The 17,851-nt window shown below is 47.1% G+C and overlaps 1 protein-coding gene and 1 long non-coding RNA gene across 21 annotated transcripts in view; one reads left to right on the top strand and one right to left on the bottom strand.

Annotated features, from left to right (window-relative positions):
• LOC127932015 (transcription cofactor vestigial-like protein 4) overlaps positions 1 to 17,851 on the bottom strand; it is a 120,206-nt gene that overhangs the window by 58,923 nt on the left and 43,432 nt on the right. The window lies entirely within an intron of this gene.
• LOC127932017 (uncharacterized) lies at positions 15,302 to 16,910 on the top strand. Of its 4 annotated transcripts, XR_008143574.1 has the most exons (4): positions 15,706 to 15,875; positions 15,933 to 16,050; positions 16,310 to 16,553; positions 16,668 to 16,910. It is a non-coding gene; the product is annotated as an uncharacterized LOC127932017 (long non-coding RNA). The 4 variants fall into 4 exon arrangements; XR_008143575.1 differs by lacking the exons at positions 15,706 to 15,875; positions 15,933 to 16,050 and adding an exon at positions 15,302 to 15,452; XR_008143573.1 differs by lacking the exon at positions 15,933 to 16,050 and having other exon boundaries at positions 16,310 to 16,610; positions 16,729 to 16,910.

Consider the following 17,851-nt stretch of genomic DNA (forward strand, 5'->3'; position numbering starts at 1 on the left):
GTTAACCCTCCTAACGCTGAGGAACAGACTGGGAGAGTTAACCCTCCTAACAGAACAGAGTTAACCCTCCTAACAGACCAGACTGGCAGAGTTAACCCTCCTAACAGAACAGAGTTAACCCTCCTAACAGAACAGAGTTAACCCTCCTAACAGAACAGACTGGCAGAGTTAACCCTCCTAACAGAACAGAGTTAACCCTCCTAACAGAACAGAGTTAACCCTCCTAACAGACCAGACTGGCAGAGTTAACCCTCCTAACAGAACAGACTGGCAGAGTTAACCCTCCTAACAGAACAGACTGGCAGAGTTAACCCTCCTAACAGAACAGACTGGCATTGTTAACCCTCCTAACAGAACAGAGTTAACCCTCCTAACAGAACAGAGTTAACCCTCCTAACAGAACAGAGTTAACCCTCCTAACAGACTAGACTGGCAGAGTTAACCCTCCTAACAGACCAGACTGGCAGAGTTAACCCTCCTAACAGAGCAGACTGGCAGAGTTAACACTCCTAACAGAGCAGACTGGCAGAGTTACCCCTCCTAACAGTACAGAGTTAACCCTCCTAACAGAACAGAGTTAACCCTCCTAACAGTACAGACTAGCAGAGTTAACCCTCCTAACAGAACAGAGTTAACCCTCCTAACAGTACAGACTGGCTGAGTTAACCCTCCTAACAGAACAGAGTTAACCCTCCTAACAGAACAGAGTTAACCCACCTAACAGAACAGACTGGCAGAGTTAACCCTCCTAACAGAACAGAGTTAACCCTCCTAACAGAACTGACTGGCAGAGTTAACCCACCTAACAGAACAGACTGGTAGAGTTAACCCACCTAACAGAACAGACTGGTAGAGTTAACCCTCCTAACAGAACAGACTGGTAGAGTTAACCCTCCTAACAGACCAGACTGGCAGAGTTAACCCTCCTAACAGAACAGACTGGCAGAGTTAACCCTCCTAACAGACCAGACTGGCAGAGTTAACCCTCCTAACACTGAGGAACAGACTGGGAGAGTTAACCCTCCTAACAGAACAGACTGGTAGAGTTAACCCTCCTAACAGAACAGAACAGACTGGTAGAGTTAACCCTCCTAACGCTGAGGAACAGACTGGGAGAGTTAACCCTCCTAACAGAACAGAGTTAACCCTCCTAACAGACCAGACTGGCAGAGTTAACCCTCCTAACAGAACAGACTGGCAGAGTTAACCCTCCTAACGCTGAGGAACAGACTGGGAGAGTTAACCCTCCTAACAGAACAGAGTTAACCCTCCTAACAGAACAGACTGGTAGAGTTAACCCTCCTAACAGAACAGAACAGACTGGTAGAGTTAACCCTCATAACAGAACAGACTGGCAGAGTTAACCCTCCTAACAGAACAGACTGGCAGAGTTAACCCTCCTAACAGAACAGACTGGCAGAGTTAACCCTCCTAACAGAACAGAGTTAACCCTCCTAACAGAAAAGAGTTAACCCTCCTAACAGAACAGACTGGCAGAGTTAACCCTCCTAACAGAACAGAGTTAACCCTCCTAACAGAACAGAGTTAACCCTCCTAACAGAACAGACTGGCAGAGTTAACCCTCCTAACACTGAGGAACAGACTGGGAGAGTTAACCCTCCTAACAGAACAGACTGGCAGAGTTAACCCTCCTAACAGAACAGACTGGCATTGTTAACCCTCCTAACAGAACAGAGTTAACCCTCCTAACAGAACAGAGTTAACCCTCCTAACAGAACAGAGTTAACCCTCCTAACAGACTAGACTGGCAGAGTTAACCCTCCTAACAGACCAGACTGGCATTGTTAACCCTCCTAACAGAACAGAGTTAACCCTCCTAACAGAACAGAGCTACCCTCCTAACAGAACAGAGTTAACCCTCCTAACAGACTAGACTGGCAGAGTTACCCCTCCTAACAGTACAGAGTTAACCCTCCTAACAGAACAGAGTTAACCCTCCTAACAGTACAGACTAGCAGAGTTAACCCTCCTAACAGAACAGACTGGCAGAGTTAACCCACCTAACAGAACAGACTGGTAGAGTTAACCCTCCTAACAGACCAGACTGGCATAGTTAACCCTCCTAACAGACCAGACTGGCAGAGTTAACCCTCCTAACAGAACAGACTGGCATAGTTAACCCTCCTAACAGACCAGACTGGCAGAGTTAACCCTCCTAACAGACCAGACTGGCAGAGTTAACCCTCCTAACAGTACAGAGTTAACCCTCCTAACAGTACAGACTTAACCCTCCTAACAGAACAGAGTTAACCCTCCTAACAGAACAGAGTTAACCCTCCTAACAGAACAGACTGGCAGAGTTAACCCTCCTAACAGAACAGAGTTAACCCTCCTAACAGACCAGACTGGCAGAGTTAACCCTCCTAACAGAACATAGTTAGCCCTCCTAACAGAACAGAGTTAACCCTCCTAACAGACCAGACTGGCAGAGTTAACCCTCCTAACAGAACAGACTGGCAGAGTTAACCCTCCTAACAGAACAGACTGGCAGAGTTAACCCTCCTAACAGAACAGACTGGCAGAGTTAACCCTCCTAACAGAACAGACTGGCAGAGTTAACCCTCCTAACAGAACAGACTGGCAGAGTTAACCCTCCTAACAGAACAGACTGGCAGAGTTAACCCTCCTAACAGAACAGACTGGCAGAGTTAACCCTCCTAACAGAACAGACTGGCAGAGTTAACCCTCCTAACAGACCAGACTGGCAGAGTTAACCCTCCTAACAGAACAGAGTTAACCCTCCTAACAGTACAGACTGGCAGAGTTAACCCTCCTAACAGAACAGACTGGCAGAGTTAACCCTCCTAACAGAACAGAGTTAACCCTCCTACAGAACAGAGTTAACCCTCTAACAGACAGAACAGAGTTAACCCTCCTAACAGAACAGAGTTAACCCTCCTAACAGAACAGAGTTAACCCTCCTAACAGAACAGACTGGCAGAGTTAACTCACCTAACAGAAAAGACTGGTAGAGTTAACCCTCCGAACAGAACAGAGTTAACCCTCCTAACAGACTAGACTGGCAGAGTTAACCCTCCTAACAGAACAGACTGGCAGAGTTAACCCTCCTAACAGAACAGACTGGCAGAGTTAACCCTCCTAACAGACCAGACTGGCAGAGTTAACCCTCCTAACAGAACAGACTGGCATAGTTAACCCTCCTAACAGAGCAGACTGGCAGAGTTAACCCTCCTAACAGACCAGACTGGCAGAGTTAACCCTCCTAACAGACCAGACTGGCAGAGTTAACCCTCCTAACAGACAGAGTTAACCCTCCTAACAGAACAGAGTTAACCCTCCTAACAGAACAGACTGGCAGAGTTAACCTCCTAACAGAACAGACTTAGAGTTAACCCTGCTAACAGAACAGAGTTAACCCTCCTAACAGAACAGAGTTAACCCTCCTAACAGAACAGACTGGCAGAGTTAACCCTCCTAACAGAACAGACTGGGAGAGTTAACCCTCCTAACAGAACAGAGTTAACCAGAACAGACTGGCAGAGTTAACCCTCCTAACAGAACAGACTGGTAGAGTTAACCCTCCTAACAGAGAACAGACTGGCAGAGTTAACCCTCCTAACAGAACAGACTGGCAGAGTTAACCCTCCTAAACAGACTGGCAGAGTTAACCCTCCTAACAGAACAGACTGGCAGAGTTAACCCTCCTAACAGAACAGAGTTAACCCTCCTAACAGAACAGAGTTAACCCTGCTAACAGAACAGAGTTAACCCTCCTAACAGAACAGAGTTAACCCTCCTAACAGAACAGAGTTAACCCTCCTAACAGAACAGAGTTAACCCACCTAACAGAACAGACTGGTAGAGTTAACCCTCCTAACAGACCAGACTGGTAGAGTTAACCCTCCTAACAGAACAGACTGGCAGAGTTAACCCTCCTAACAGAACAGAGTTAACCCTCCTAACAGAACAGACTGGCAGAGTTAACCCTCCTAACAGAACAGACTGGCAGAGTTAACCCTCCTAACAGAACAGACTGGCAGAGTTAACCCTCCTAACAGAACAGACTGGCAGAGTTAACCCTCCTAACAGACCAGACTGGCAGAGTTAACCCTCCTAACAGAACAGACTGGCAGAGTTAACCCTCCTAACAGACCAGACTGGCAGAGTTAACCCTCCTAACAGAACAGACTGGCAGAGTTAACCCTCCTAACAGAACAGACTGGCAGAGTTAACCCACCTAACAGAACAGACTGGTAGAGTTAACCCTCCTAACAGAACAGACTGGCAGAGTTAACCCTCCTAACAGAACAGAGTTAACCCTCCTAACAGAACAGACTGGCAGAGTTAACCCTCCTAACAGAACAGACTGGCAGAGTTAACCCTCCTAACAGAACAGACTGGCAGAGTTAACCCTCCTAACAGACCAGACTGGCAGAGTTAACCCTCCTAACAGTACAGAGTTAACCCTCCTAACAGAACAGAGTTAACCCTCCTAACAGAACAGACTGGCAGAGTTAACCCTCCTAACAGAACAGACACAGAGTTAACCCTGGAACAGAGTTAACCCTCCTAACAGAACAGAGTTAACCCTCCTAACAGAACAGACTGGCAGAGTTAACCCTCCTAACAGGAACAGACTGGGAGAGTTAACCCTCCTAACAGAACAGAGTTAACCCTCCTAACAGAACAGACTGGTAGAGTTAACCCTCCTAACAGAACAGAACAGACTGGTAGAGTTAACCCTCCTAACAGAACAGACTGGCAGAGTTAACCCTCCTAACAGAACAGACTGGCAGAGTTAACCCTCCTAACAGAACAGACTGGCAGAGTTAACCCTCCTAACAGAACAGAGTTAACCCTCCTAACAGAACAGAGTTAACCCTCCTAACAGACCAGACTGGCAGAGTTAACCCTCCTAACAGAACAGAGTTAACCCTCCTAACAGAACAGAGTTAACCCTCCTAACAGAACAGACTGGCAGAGTTAACCCTCCTAACAGAACAGACTGGTAGAGTTAACCCTCCTAACAGAACAGAGTTAACCCTCCTAACAGACCAGACTGGCAGAGTTAACCCTCCTAACAGAACAGACTGGCAGAGTTAACCCTCCTAACAGAACAGACTGGCAGAGTTAACCCTCCTAACAGAACAGACTGGCAGAGTTAACCCTCCTAACAGAACAGACTGGCAGAGTTAACCCTCCTAACAGAACAGAGTTAACCCTCCTAACAGACCAGACTGGCAGAGTTAACCCTCCTAACAGAACAGACTGGCAGAGTTAACCCTCCTAACAGAACAGACTGGCAGAGTTAACCCTCCTAACAGAACAGAGTTAACCCTCCTAACAGAACAGAGTTAACCCTCCTAACAGAACAGAGTTAACCCTCCTAACAGAACAGAGTTAACCCTCCTAACAGAACAGAGTTAACCCTCCTAACAGAACAGAGTTAACCCTCCTAACAGAACAGAGTTAACCCTCCTAACAGAACAGACTGGCAGAGTTAACCCACCTAACAGAACAGACTGGTAGAGTTAACCCTCCTAACAGAACAGAGTTAACCCTCCTAACAGACCAGACTGGCAGAGTTAACCCTCCTAACAGAACAGACTGGCAGAGTTAACCCTCCTAACAGACCAGACTGGCAGAGTTAACCCTCCTAACAGACCAGACTGGCAGAGTTAACCCTCCTAACAGACCAGACTGGCAGAGTTAACCCTCCTAACAGAACAGACTGGCAGAGTTAACCCTCCTAACAGACCAGACTGGCAGAGTTAACCCTCCTAACAGAACAGACTGGCAGAGTTAACCCTCCTAACAGAACAGAGTTAACCCTCCTAACAGAACAGACTGGTAGAGTTAACCCTCCTAACAGAACAGACTGGCAGAGTTAACCCTGCTAACAGAACAGAGTTAACCCTCCTAACAGAACAGAGTTAACCCTCGTAACAGAACAGACTGGCAGAGTTAACCCTCCTAACGCTGAGGAACAGACTGGGAGAGTTAACCCTCCTAACAGAACAGAGTTAACCACCCTAACAGAACAGACTGGCAGAGTTAACCCTCCTAACAGAACAGACTGGTAGAGTTAACCCTCCTAACAGAACAGAACAGACTGGTAGAGTTAACCCTCATAACAGAACAGACTGGCAGAGTTAACCCTCCTAACAGAACAGACTGGCAGAGTTAACCCTCCTAACAGAACAGACTGGCAGAGTTAACCCTCCTAACAGAACAGAGTTAACCCTCCTAACAGAAAAGAGTTAACCCTCCTAACAGAACAGAGTTAACCCTCCTAACAGAACAGAGTTAACCCTCCTAACAGAACAGAACCCTCCTAACAGAACAGAGTTAACCCTCCTAACAGAACAGACTGGCAGAGTTAACCCTCCTAACAGAACAGACTGGCAGAGTTAACCCTCCTAACAGAACAGACTGGCAGAGTTAACCCTCCTAACAGAACAGAGTTAACCCTCCTAACAGAACTGACTGGCAGAGTTAACCCTCCTAACAGAACAGACTGGCAGAGTTAACCCACCTAACAGAACAGACTGGTTTAACCCTCCTAACAGAACAGACTGGCAGAGTTAACCCTCCTAACAGAACAGACTGGCAGAGTTAACCCTCCTAACAGAACAGACTGGCAGAGTTAACCCTCCTAACAGAACAGACTGGCAGAGTTAACCCTCCTAACAGACCAGACTGGCAGAGTTAACCCTCCTAACAGAACAGACTGGCAGAGTTAACCCTCCTAACAGAACAGACTGAGCAGAGTTTAACCCTCCTAACAGAACAGACTGGTAGAGTTAACCCTCCTAACAGAACAGACTAGCAGAGTTAACCCTGCTAACAGAACAGAGTTAACCCTCCTAACAGACCAGACTGGCAGAGTTAACCCTCCTAACAGAACAGACTGGCAGAGTTAACCCTCCTAACGCTGAGGAACAGACTGGGAGAGTTAACCCTCCTAACAGAACAGAGTTAACCCTCCTAACAGACCAGACTGGCAGAGTTAACCCTCCTAACAGAACAGACTGGCAGAGTTAACCCTCCTAACAGAACAGACTGGCAGAGTTAACCCTCCTAACAGAACAGACTGGCAGAGTTAACCCTCCTAACAGAACAGACTGGCAGAGTTAACCCTCCTAACAGAACAGAGTTAACCCTCCTAACAGAACAGAGTTAACCCTCCTAACAGAACAGACTGGCAGAGTTAACCCTCCTAACAGAACAGAGTTAACCCTCCTAACAGAACAGAGTTAACCCTCCTAACAGAACAGACTGGCAGAGTTAACCCTCCTAACGCTGAGGAACAGACTGGGAGAGTTAACCCTCCTAACAGAACAGAGTTAAACCTCCTAACAGACCAGACTGGCAGAGTTAACCCTCCTAACAGAACAGACTGGCATAGTTAACCCTCCTAACAGAACAGACTGGCAGAGTTAACCCACCTAACAGAACAGACTGGTAGAGTTAACCCTCCTAACAGACCAGACTGGTAGAGTTAACCCTCCTAACAGAACAGACTGGCAGAGTTAACCCTCCTAACAGAACAGACTGGCAGAGTTAACCCTCCTAACAGAACAGACTGGCATTGTTAACCCTCCTAACAGAACAGAGTTAACCCTCCTAACAGAACAGAGCTAACCCTCCTAACAGAACAGAGTTAACCCTCCTAACAGACTAGACTGGCAGAGTTAACCCTCCTAACAGACCAGACTGGCAGAGTTAACCCTCCTAACAGAGCAGACTGGCAGAGTTAACACTCCTAACAGTACAGACTAGCAGAGTTAACCCTCCTAACAGACAGACTAGCAGAGTTAACCCTCCTAACAGAACAGAGTTAACCCTCCTAACAGACCAGACTGGCAGAGTTAACCCTCCTAACAGAACAGACTGGCAGAGTTAACCCTCCTAACAGAACAGACTGGCAGAGTTAACCCTCCTAACAGAACAGAGTTAACCCTCCTAACAGAACAGAGTTATCCCTCCTAACAGAACAGACTGGCAGAGTTAACTCACCTAACAGAACAGACTGGTAGAGTTAACCCTCCGAACAGAACAGAGTTAACCCTCCTAACAGACTAGACTGGCAGAGTTAACCCTCCTAACAGAACAGACTGGCAGAGTTAACCCTCCTAACAGACCAGACTGGCAGAGTTAACCATCCTAACAGACCAGACTGGCAGTGTTAACCCTCCTAACAGAACAGACTGGCAGTGTTAACCCTGCTAACAGAACAGAGTTAACCCTCCTAACAGAACAGAGTTAACCCTCCTAACAGAACAGACTGGCAGAGTTAACCCTCCTAACAGAACAGACTGGGAGAGTTAACCCTCCTAACAGAACAGAGTTAACCACCCTAACAGAACAGACTGGCAGAGTTAACCCTCCTAACAGAACAGACTGGTAGAGTTAACCCTCCTAACAGAACAGAACAGACTGGTAGAGTTAACCCTCCTAACAGAACAGACTGGCAGAGTTAACCCTCACCTAACAGAACAGACTGGTAGAGTTAACCCTCCTAACAGAACAGAACAGACTAGACTGGCAGAGTTAACCCTCCTAACAGAACAGACTGGCAGAGTTAACCCTCCTAACAGAACAGACTGGCAGAGTTAACCCTCCTAACAGACCAGACTGGCAGAGTTAACCCTCCTAACAGACCAGACTGGCAGAGTTAACCCTCCTAACAGAACAGAGTTAACCCTCCTAACAGAACAGAGTTAACCCTCCTAACAGAACAGAGTTAACCCTCCTAACAGAACAGAGTTAACCCTCCTAACAGACCAGACTGGCAGAGTTAACCCACCTAACAGAACAGACTGGTAGAGTTAACCCTCCTAACAGAACAGACTGGCAGAGTTAACCCTCCTAACAGAACAGACTGGCAGAGTTAACCCTCCTAACAGAACAGACTGGCAGAGTTAACCCTCCTAACAGAACAGACTGGCAGAGTTAACCCTCCTAACAGAACAGAGTTAACCCTCCTAACAGAACAGAGTTAACCCTCCTAACAGAACAGAGTTAACCCTCCTAACAGAACAGACTGGCAGAGTTAACCCTCCTAACAGAACAGACTGGCAGAGTTAACCCTCCTAACAGAACAGAGTTAACCCTCCTAACAGAACAGACTGGCAGAGTTAACCCTCCTAACAGAACAGACTGGCAGAGTTAACCCTCCTAACAGAACAGACTGGTAGAGTTAACCCTCCTAACAGAACTGACTGGCAGAGTTAACCCTCCTAACAGAACAGACAGAGTTAACCCTCCTAACAGAACAGAGTTAACCCTCCTAACAGAACAGAGTTAACCCTCCTAACAGAACAGAGTTAACCCTCCCAACAGAACAGAGTTAACCCTCCCAACAGAACAGAGTTAACCCTCCTAACAGAACAGACTGGCAGAGTTAACCCTCCTAACAGAACAGACTGGGAGAGTTAACCCTCCTAACAGAACAGAGTTAACCTCCTAACAGACCAGACTGGCAGAGTTAACCCTCCTAACAGAACAGACTGGCATAGTTAACCCTCCTAACAGAACAGACTGGCAGAGTTAACCCCTAACAGAACAGACTGGCAGAGTTAACCCTCCTAACAGACCAGACTGGTAGAGTTAACCCTCCTAACAGAACAGACTGGCAGAGTTAACCCTCCTAACAGAACAGACTGGCAGAGTTAACCCTCCTAACAGAACAGACTGGCAGAGTTAACCCTCCTAACAGAACAGACCCTCCTAACAGAACAGAGTTAACCCTCCTAACAGAACAGACTGTTAACCCTCCTAACAGACAGACTGGCAGAGTTAACCCTCCTAACAGAACAGACTGGCAGAGTTAACCCTCCTAACAGAGCAGACTGGCAGAGTTAACCTCCTAACAGAACAGACTGGCAGAGTTAACCCTCCTAACAGAACAGACCCTGGAACAGAGTTAACCCTCCTAACAGACAGACTGGCAGAGTTAACCCTCCTAACAGAACAGACTGGCAGAGTTAACCCTCCTAACAGAACAGACTGGCAGAGTTAACCCTCCTAACAGACCAGACTGGCAGAGTTAACCCTCCTAACAGAACAGACTGGCAGAGTTAACCCTCCTAACAGAACAGAGTTAACCCTAACAGAACAGACTACAGAGTTAACCCTCCTAACAGAACAGAGTTAACCCTCCTAACAGAAGACAGAGTTAACCCTCCTAACAGAACAGACTGGCAGAGTTAACCCTCCTAACAGAACAGACTGGCAGAGTTAACCCTCCTAACAGAACAGACCCCTCCTAACAGACCAGACTGGCAGAGTTAACCCTCCTAACAGAACAGACTGGTAGAGTTAACCCTCCTAACAGAACAGAACTTAGACCCTCCTAACAGAACAGAGTTAACCCTCCTAACAGAACAGAGTTAACCCTCCTAACAGAACAGACTGGCAGAGTTAACCCTCCTAACAGAACAGACTGGGAACAGAGTTAACCCTCCTAACAGAACAGAGTTAACCCTCCTAACAGAACAGACTGGTAGAGTTAACCCTCCTAACAGAACAGACTGGCAGAGTTAACCCTCCTAACAGAACAGACTGGCAGAGTTAACCCTCCTAACAGAACAGACTGGCAGAGTTAACCCTCCTAACAGAACAGACTGGCAGAGTTAACCCTCCTAACAGAACAGAAACCCTCCTAGACAGAACAGAGTTAACCCTCCTAACAGAACAGACTGGCAGAGTTAACCCTCCTAACAGAACAGACCCTGGCAACAGAACAGAGTTAACCCTCCTAACAGAACAGACTGGCAGAGTTAACCCTCCTAACAGAACAGACTGGGAGAGTTAACCCTCCTAACAGAACAGAGTTAACCCTCCTAACAGACCAGACTGGCAGAGTTAACCCTCCTAACAGAACAGACTGGCAGAGTTAACCCTCCTAACAGAACAGACTGGTAGAGTTAACCCTCCTAACAGAACAGACTAGCAGAGTTAACCCTCCTAACGCTGAGGAACAGACAGAGTTAACCCTCCTAACAGAACAGAGTTAACCCCCCTAACAGAACAGACTGGCAGAGTTAACCCTCCTAACAGAACAGACTGGCAGAGTTAACCCTCCTAACAGAACAGACTGGCAGAGTTAACCCTCCTAACAGAACAGAGTTAACCCTCCTAACAGAACAGACTGGCAGAGTTAACCCTCCTAACAGAACAGAGTTAACCCTCCTAACAGAACAGACAGAGTTAACCCTAACAGAACAGACTAACAGAACAGAGTTAACCCTCCTAACAGAACAGACTGGCAGAGTTAACCCTCCTAACAGAACAGACTGGACTAGAGAGTTAACCCTCCTAACAGAACAGAGTTAACCCTCCTAACAGACCAGACTGGCAGAGTTAACCCTCCTAACAGAACAGACTGGCAGAGTTAACCCTCCTAACAGACCAGACTGGCAGAGTTAACCCTCCTAACAGACCAGACTGGCAGAGTTAACCCTCCTAACAGACCAGACTGGCAGAGTTAACCCTCCTAACAGAACAGACTGGCAGAGTTAACCCTCCTAACAGAACAGACTGGCAGAGTTAACCCTCCTAACAGAACAGACTGGCAGAGTTAACCCTCCTAACAGAACAGACTGGCAGAGTTAACCCTCCTAACAGAACAGAGTTAACCCTCCTAACAGAACAGACTGGCAGAGTTAACCCTCCTAACAGAACAGACTGGCAGAGTTAACCCTCCTAACAGAACAGAGTTAACCCTCCTAACAGAACAGACTGGCAGAGTTAACCCTCCTAACAGAACAGACTGAGAACAGACTGGGAGAGTTAACCCTCCTAACAGAACAGACTTAACCACCCCCTAACAGAACAGACTGGCAGAGTTAACCCTCCTAACAGAACAGACTGGCAGAGTTAACCCTCCTAACAGAACAGACTGGCAGAGTTAACCCTCCTAACAGAACAGACTGGCAGAGTTAACCCTCCTAACAGAACAGACTGGCAGAGTTAACCCTCCTAACAGAACAGAGTTAACCCTCCTAACAGAACAGACTGGCAGAGTTAACCCTCCTAACAGAACAGAGTTAACCCTCCTAACAGAACAGAGTTAACCCTCCTAACAGAACAGAGTTAACCCTCCTAACAGAACAGAGTTAACCCTCCTAACAGAACAGACTGGCAGAGTTAACCCTCCTAACAGAACAGACTAACCCTCCTAACAGAACAGACTGAACAGACTGGCAGAGTTAACCCTCCTAACAGAACAGACTGGCAGAGTTAACCCTCCTAACAGAACAGACTGGCAGAGTTAACCCTCCTAACAGAACAGACTGGCAGAGTTAACCCTCCTAACAGAACAGACTGGCAGAGTTAACCCTCCTAACAGACCAGACTGGCAGAGTTAACCCTCCTAACAGAACAGACTGGCAGAGTTAACCCTCCTAACAGACCAGACTGGCAGAGTTAACCCTCCTAACAGAACAGACTGGCAGAGTTAACCCTCCTAACAGACCAGACTGGCAGAGTTAACCCTCCTAACAGACCAGACTGGCAGAGTTAACCCTCCTAACAGAACAGACCCTGAACAGAGGCAGGTTAACCCTCCTAACAGAACAGACTGGCAGAGTTAACCCTCCTAACAGAACTGGCCCTCCTAGAACAGAGTTAACCCTCCTAACAGAACAGACTGGCAGAGTTAACCCTCCTAACAGAACAGACTGGCAGAGTTAACCCTCCTAACAGAACAGACTGTTAACCCTCCTAACAGAACAGACTGGCAGAGTTAACCCTCCTAACAGAACAGAACCCTATTAACAGAAATGGCAGTAACCCTCCTAACAGAACAGACCCTCCTAACAGAACAGACTGGCAGAGTTAACCCTCCTAACAGAACAGACTGGCAGAGTTAACCCAGACTGGCAGAGTCCTAACAGAACAGACTGGCAGAGTTAACCCTCCTAACAGAACAGAACAGAGTTAACCCTCCTAACAGAACAGACTGGCAGTTAACCCCTAACAGAACAGACTGGTAACAGAACAGACTGGCAGAGTTAACCCTCCTAACAGAACAGACTGGAACAGTTAACCCTCAGAACTTAACCCTCCTAACAGAACAGACTCTGCTAGTGGTAACCCTTTCTAGACCAGACTGGCAGAGTTAACCCTAACAGGAACAGACTGGCAGAGTTAACCCTCCTAACAGAACAGACTGGCAGAGTTAACCCTCCTAACAGAACAGACTGGCAGAGTTAACCCTCCTAACAGAACAGACTGGCAGAGTTAACCCTCCTAACAGAACAGACTGGCTAGTGGTAGGTCCCTCCAACAGAACAGACTGGCAGAGTTAACCCTCCTAACAGAACTGGCAGAGTTAACCCTCCTAACAGACCAGACTGGCAGAGTTAACCCTCCTAACAGAACAGACTGGCAGAGTTAACCCTCCTAACAGACCAGACAGAGTTAACCCTCCTAACAGACTGGCAGAGTTAACCCTCCTTAACCCTCCTAACAACAGACTGGCAGAGTAACCCTCCTAACAGCTAGTGTTAACCCTCCTAACAGAACACTGAGTTAACCCTCCTAACAGAACAGACTGGCAGAGTTAACCCTCCTAACAGAACAGACTGGCAGAGTTAACCCTCTAACAGACCAGACTCTTAACCATTTCAACCAGACAGAACAGACTGGCTGAGTTAACCCTCCTAGACAGACCAGACTGTAACAGAACAGTTAACCCTCCTAACAGAACAGACTGGTAGGTTAACCCTCCTAACAGAACAGACTGGCAGAGTTAACCCTCCTCAGAACAGACTGGAACAGAGTAACAGAACAGACTGGCAGAGTTAACCCTCCTAACAGAACAGACTGGCAGAGTTAACCCTCCTAACAGAACAGACTGGCAGAGTTAACCCTCCTAACAGACCAGACTGGCAGACTGTTAACCCTCCTAACAGACTCAGACTGGCAGAGTTAACCCTTTAACAGACCAGACTGGCACCCTCCTAACAGACCAGACTGGCAGAGTTAACCCATCCTAACAGACCAGACTGGCAGAGTTAACCCTCCTAACAGAACAGACTGGCAGAGTTAACCCTCCTAACAGAACAGACTGTTAACCCTCCTAACAGAACAGACTGGCAGAGTTAACCCTCCTAACAGAACAGACTGGCAGAGTTAACCCTCCTAACAGTACAGACTAGCAGAGTTAACCCTCCTAACAGTAAGGAGCAGAACTACTATTATAAATGATGTATATAGATGAATTCCCAGTCGCTCACAGGGCTTTACATAGTAAGAGTCCCAAATGACACCCTATCCCCAATGGGCCATGGACAAAAGTAGTGCACTATATAGGGAATAGGGCTCTGGTCTATAGTAGTACCACTACATAGGGAATAGGGCTCTGGTCTATAGTAGTACACTATATAGGGAATAGGGCTCTGGTCTAAAGTAGTGCACTATATAGGGAATAGGGTGCCATTTGGGATTGAAATGGCCCTGACCTAAATGCTGCTATTGTTACACACCGACTGTCTGGACTCAATAGACTCTGCTAGTGGTAGGTACATTTCAGACTGACACACCGACTGTCTGGACTCAATAGACTCTGCTAGTGGTAGGTCCATTTCAGACTGACACACCGACTGTCTGGACTCAATAGACTCTGCTAGTGGTAGGTCCATTTCAACCAGACTGACACACCGACTGTCTGGACTCAATAGACTCTGCTAGTGGTAGGTCCATTTCAACCAGACTGACACACGACTGTCTGGACTCAATAGACTGTGCTAGTGGTAGGTCCATTTCAGACCGACACACTGACACACCGACTGTCTGGACTCAATAGACTCTGCTAGTGGTAGGTCCATTTCAGACTGACACACCGACTGTCTGGACTCAATAGACTGTGCTAGTGGTAGGTCCATTTCAGACTGACACACCGACTGTCTGGACTCAATAGACTGTGCTAGTGGTAGGTCCATTTCAGACTGACACACCGACTGTCTGGACTCAATAGACTCTGCTAGTGGTAGGTCCATTTCAACCAGACTGACACACCGACTGTCTGGACTCAATAGACTGTGCTAGTGGTAGGTCCATTTCAGACTGACACACCGACTGTCTGGACTCAATAGACTCTGCTAGTGGTAGGTCCATTTCAACCAGACTGACACACCGACTGTCTGGACTCAATAGACTGTGCTAGTGGTAGGTCCATTTCAGACTGACACACCGACTGTCTGGACTCAATAGACTGTGCTAGTGGTAGGTCCATTTCAGACTGACACACCGACTGTCTGGACTCAATAGACTCTGCTAGTGGTAGGTCCATTTCAGACCGACACACTGACTGTCTGGACTCAATAGACTCTGCTAGTGGTAGGTCCATTTCAGACTGACACACCGACTGTCTGGACTCAATAGACTCTGCTAGTGGTAGGTCCATTTCAACCAGACTGACACACCGACTGTCTGGACTCAATAGACTCTGCTAGTGGTAGGTCCATTTCAACCAGACTGACACACTGACTGTCTGGACTCAATAGACTCTGCTAGTGGTAGGTCCATTTCAACCAGACTGACACACTGACTGTCTGGACTCAATAGACTCTGCTAGTGGTAGGTCCATTTCAACCAGACTGACACACTGACTGTCTGGACTCAATAGACTCTGCTAGTGGTAGGTCCATTTCAACCAGACTGACACACTGACTGTCTGGACTCAATAGACTCTGCTAGTGGTAGGTCCATTTCAACCAGACTGACACACCGACTGTCTGGACTCAATAGACTCTGCTAGTGGTAGGTCCATTTCAGACTGACACACCGACTGTCTGGACTCAATAGACTCTGCTAGTGGTAGGTCCATTTCAACCAGACTGACACACCGACTGTCTGGACTCAATAGACTCTGCTAGTGGTAGGTCCATTTCAGACTGACACACCGACTGTCTGGACTCAATAGACTGTGCTAGTGGTAGGTCCATTTCAACCAGACTGACACACCGACTGTCTGGACTCAATAGACTCTGCTAGTGGTAGGTCCATTTCAGACTGACACACCGACTGTCTGGACTCAATAGACTCTGCTAGTGGTAGGTCCATTTCAGACTGACACACTGACTGTCTGGACTCAATGAGACTGTCTGGACTCAATAGACTCTGCTAGTGGTAGGTCCATTTCAACCAGACTGACACACCGACTGTCTGGACTCAATAGACTCTGCTAGTGGTAGGTCCATTTCAACCAGACTGACACACCGACTGTCTGGACTCAATAGACTGTGCTAGTGGTAGGTCCATTTCAACCAGACTGACACACTGACTGTCTGGACTCAATAGACTCTGCTAGTGGTAGGTCCATTTCAACCAGACTGACACACCGACTGTCTGGACTCAATAGACTCTGCTAGTGGTAGGTCCATTTCAACCAGACTGACACACCGACTGTCTGGACTCAATAGACTCTGCTAGTGGTAGGTCCATTTCAACCAGACTGACACACCGACTGTCTGGACTCAATAGACTCTGCTAGTGGTAGGTCCATTTCAACCAGACTGACACACCGACTGTCTGGACTCAATAGACTCTGCTAGTGGTAGGTCCATTTCAGACTGACACACCGACTGTCTGGACTCAATAGACTCTGCTAGTGGTAGGTCCATTTCAGACTGACACACCGACTGTCTGGACTCAATAGACTCTGCTAGTGGTAGGTCCATTTCAACCAGACTGACACACCGACTGTCTGGACTCAATAGACTCTGCTAGTGGTAGGTCCATTTCAACCAGACTGACACACCGACTGTCTGGACTCAATAGACTCTGCTAGTGGTAGGTCCATTTCAACCAGACTGACACACCGACTGTCTGGACTCAATAGACTCTGCTAGTGGTAGGTCCATTTCAACCAGACTGACACACTGACTGTCTGGACTCAATAGACTCTGCTAGTGGTAGGTCCATTTCAGACTGACACACCGACTGTCTGGACTCAATAGACTCTGCTGAGGTTGCTGGTCTATGGGGGATCTGATGGGACCTTAACAACAACCCCCCCCACACACACACACACAAACCAACCAAAGTCCATCCAGCATGCTGCTTACTAAGGAGATTTCCAACAGTGGAAGGATCAGCTGAGTATCCACATTCAACCAACCAGGACCTTTCACACAAACCAGGAAGTGGACATGCTGCGGGATTTAAAGTGTGTTGATTGTTTGATGATTTATTTTAGAGCTATTTTAATTACATTCTCCTGTCCCGGGCAGCCAGCCCAGTCAGCACGCTGTTCACAGACAAACTAGACTACAGGATCTGAGAGGATGGATTCACAGACAAACTAGACTACAGGATCTGAGAGGATGGATTCACTGACAAACTAGACTACAGGATCTGAGAGGATGGATTCACAGAAACTAGACGACAGGATCTGAGAGGATGGATTCACAGACAAACTAGACTACAGGATGAGAGGATGGAATCGTTCCACAGAGAGAGAGAGACCAGAGAGAGAAAGAGAGAGAGAATGTCAGAAATCAGCTCAATGTAATTGAAGAATCCATAGACTAACCACTTCTGGGAATATTGGAAAACACTAAACAAACAACAACACGAAGAATTATCTATCCAAAATGGAGATGTATGGGTAAACCACTTCTCCAATCTTTTTGGCTCTATAACAAAGAATAAAGAGCAAAAACATATACATGATCAAATACAGATCTTAGAATCAACTATTAAAGACTACCAGAACCCACTGGATTCTCCAATTACATTGAATGAGTTACAGGACAAAATAAAAACCCTCCAACCCAAAAAGGCCTGTGGTGTTGATGGTATCCTCAATGAGATTATCAAATATCCAGACAACAAATTCCAATTGGCTATACTAAAA

The sequence above is a fragment of the Oncorhynchus keta genome, chromosome 10, assembly GCF_023373465.1.
Source record: "Oncorhynchus keta strain PuntledgeMale-10-30-2019 chromosome 10, Oket_V2, whole genome shotgun sequence".
Classification (NCBI taxonomy): domain Eukaryota; kingdom Metazoa; phylum Chordata; class Actinopteri; order Salmoniformes; family Salmonidae; genus Oncorhynchus; species Oncorhynchus keta.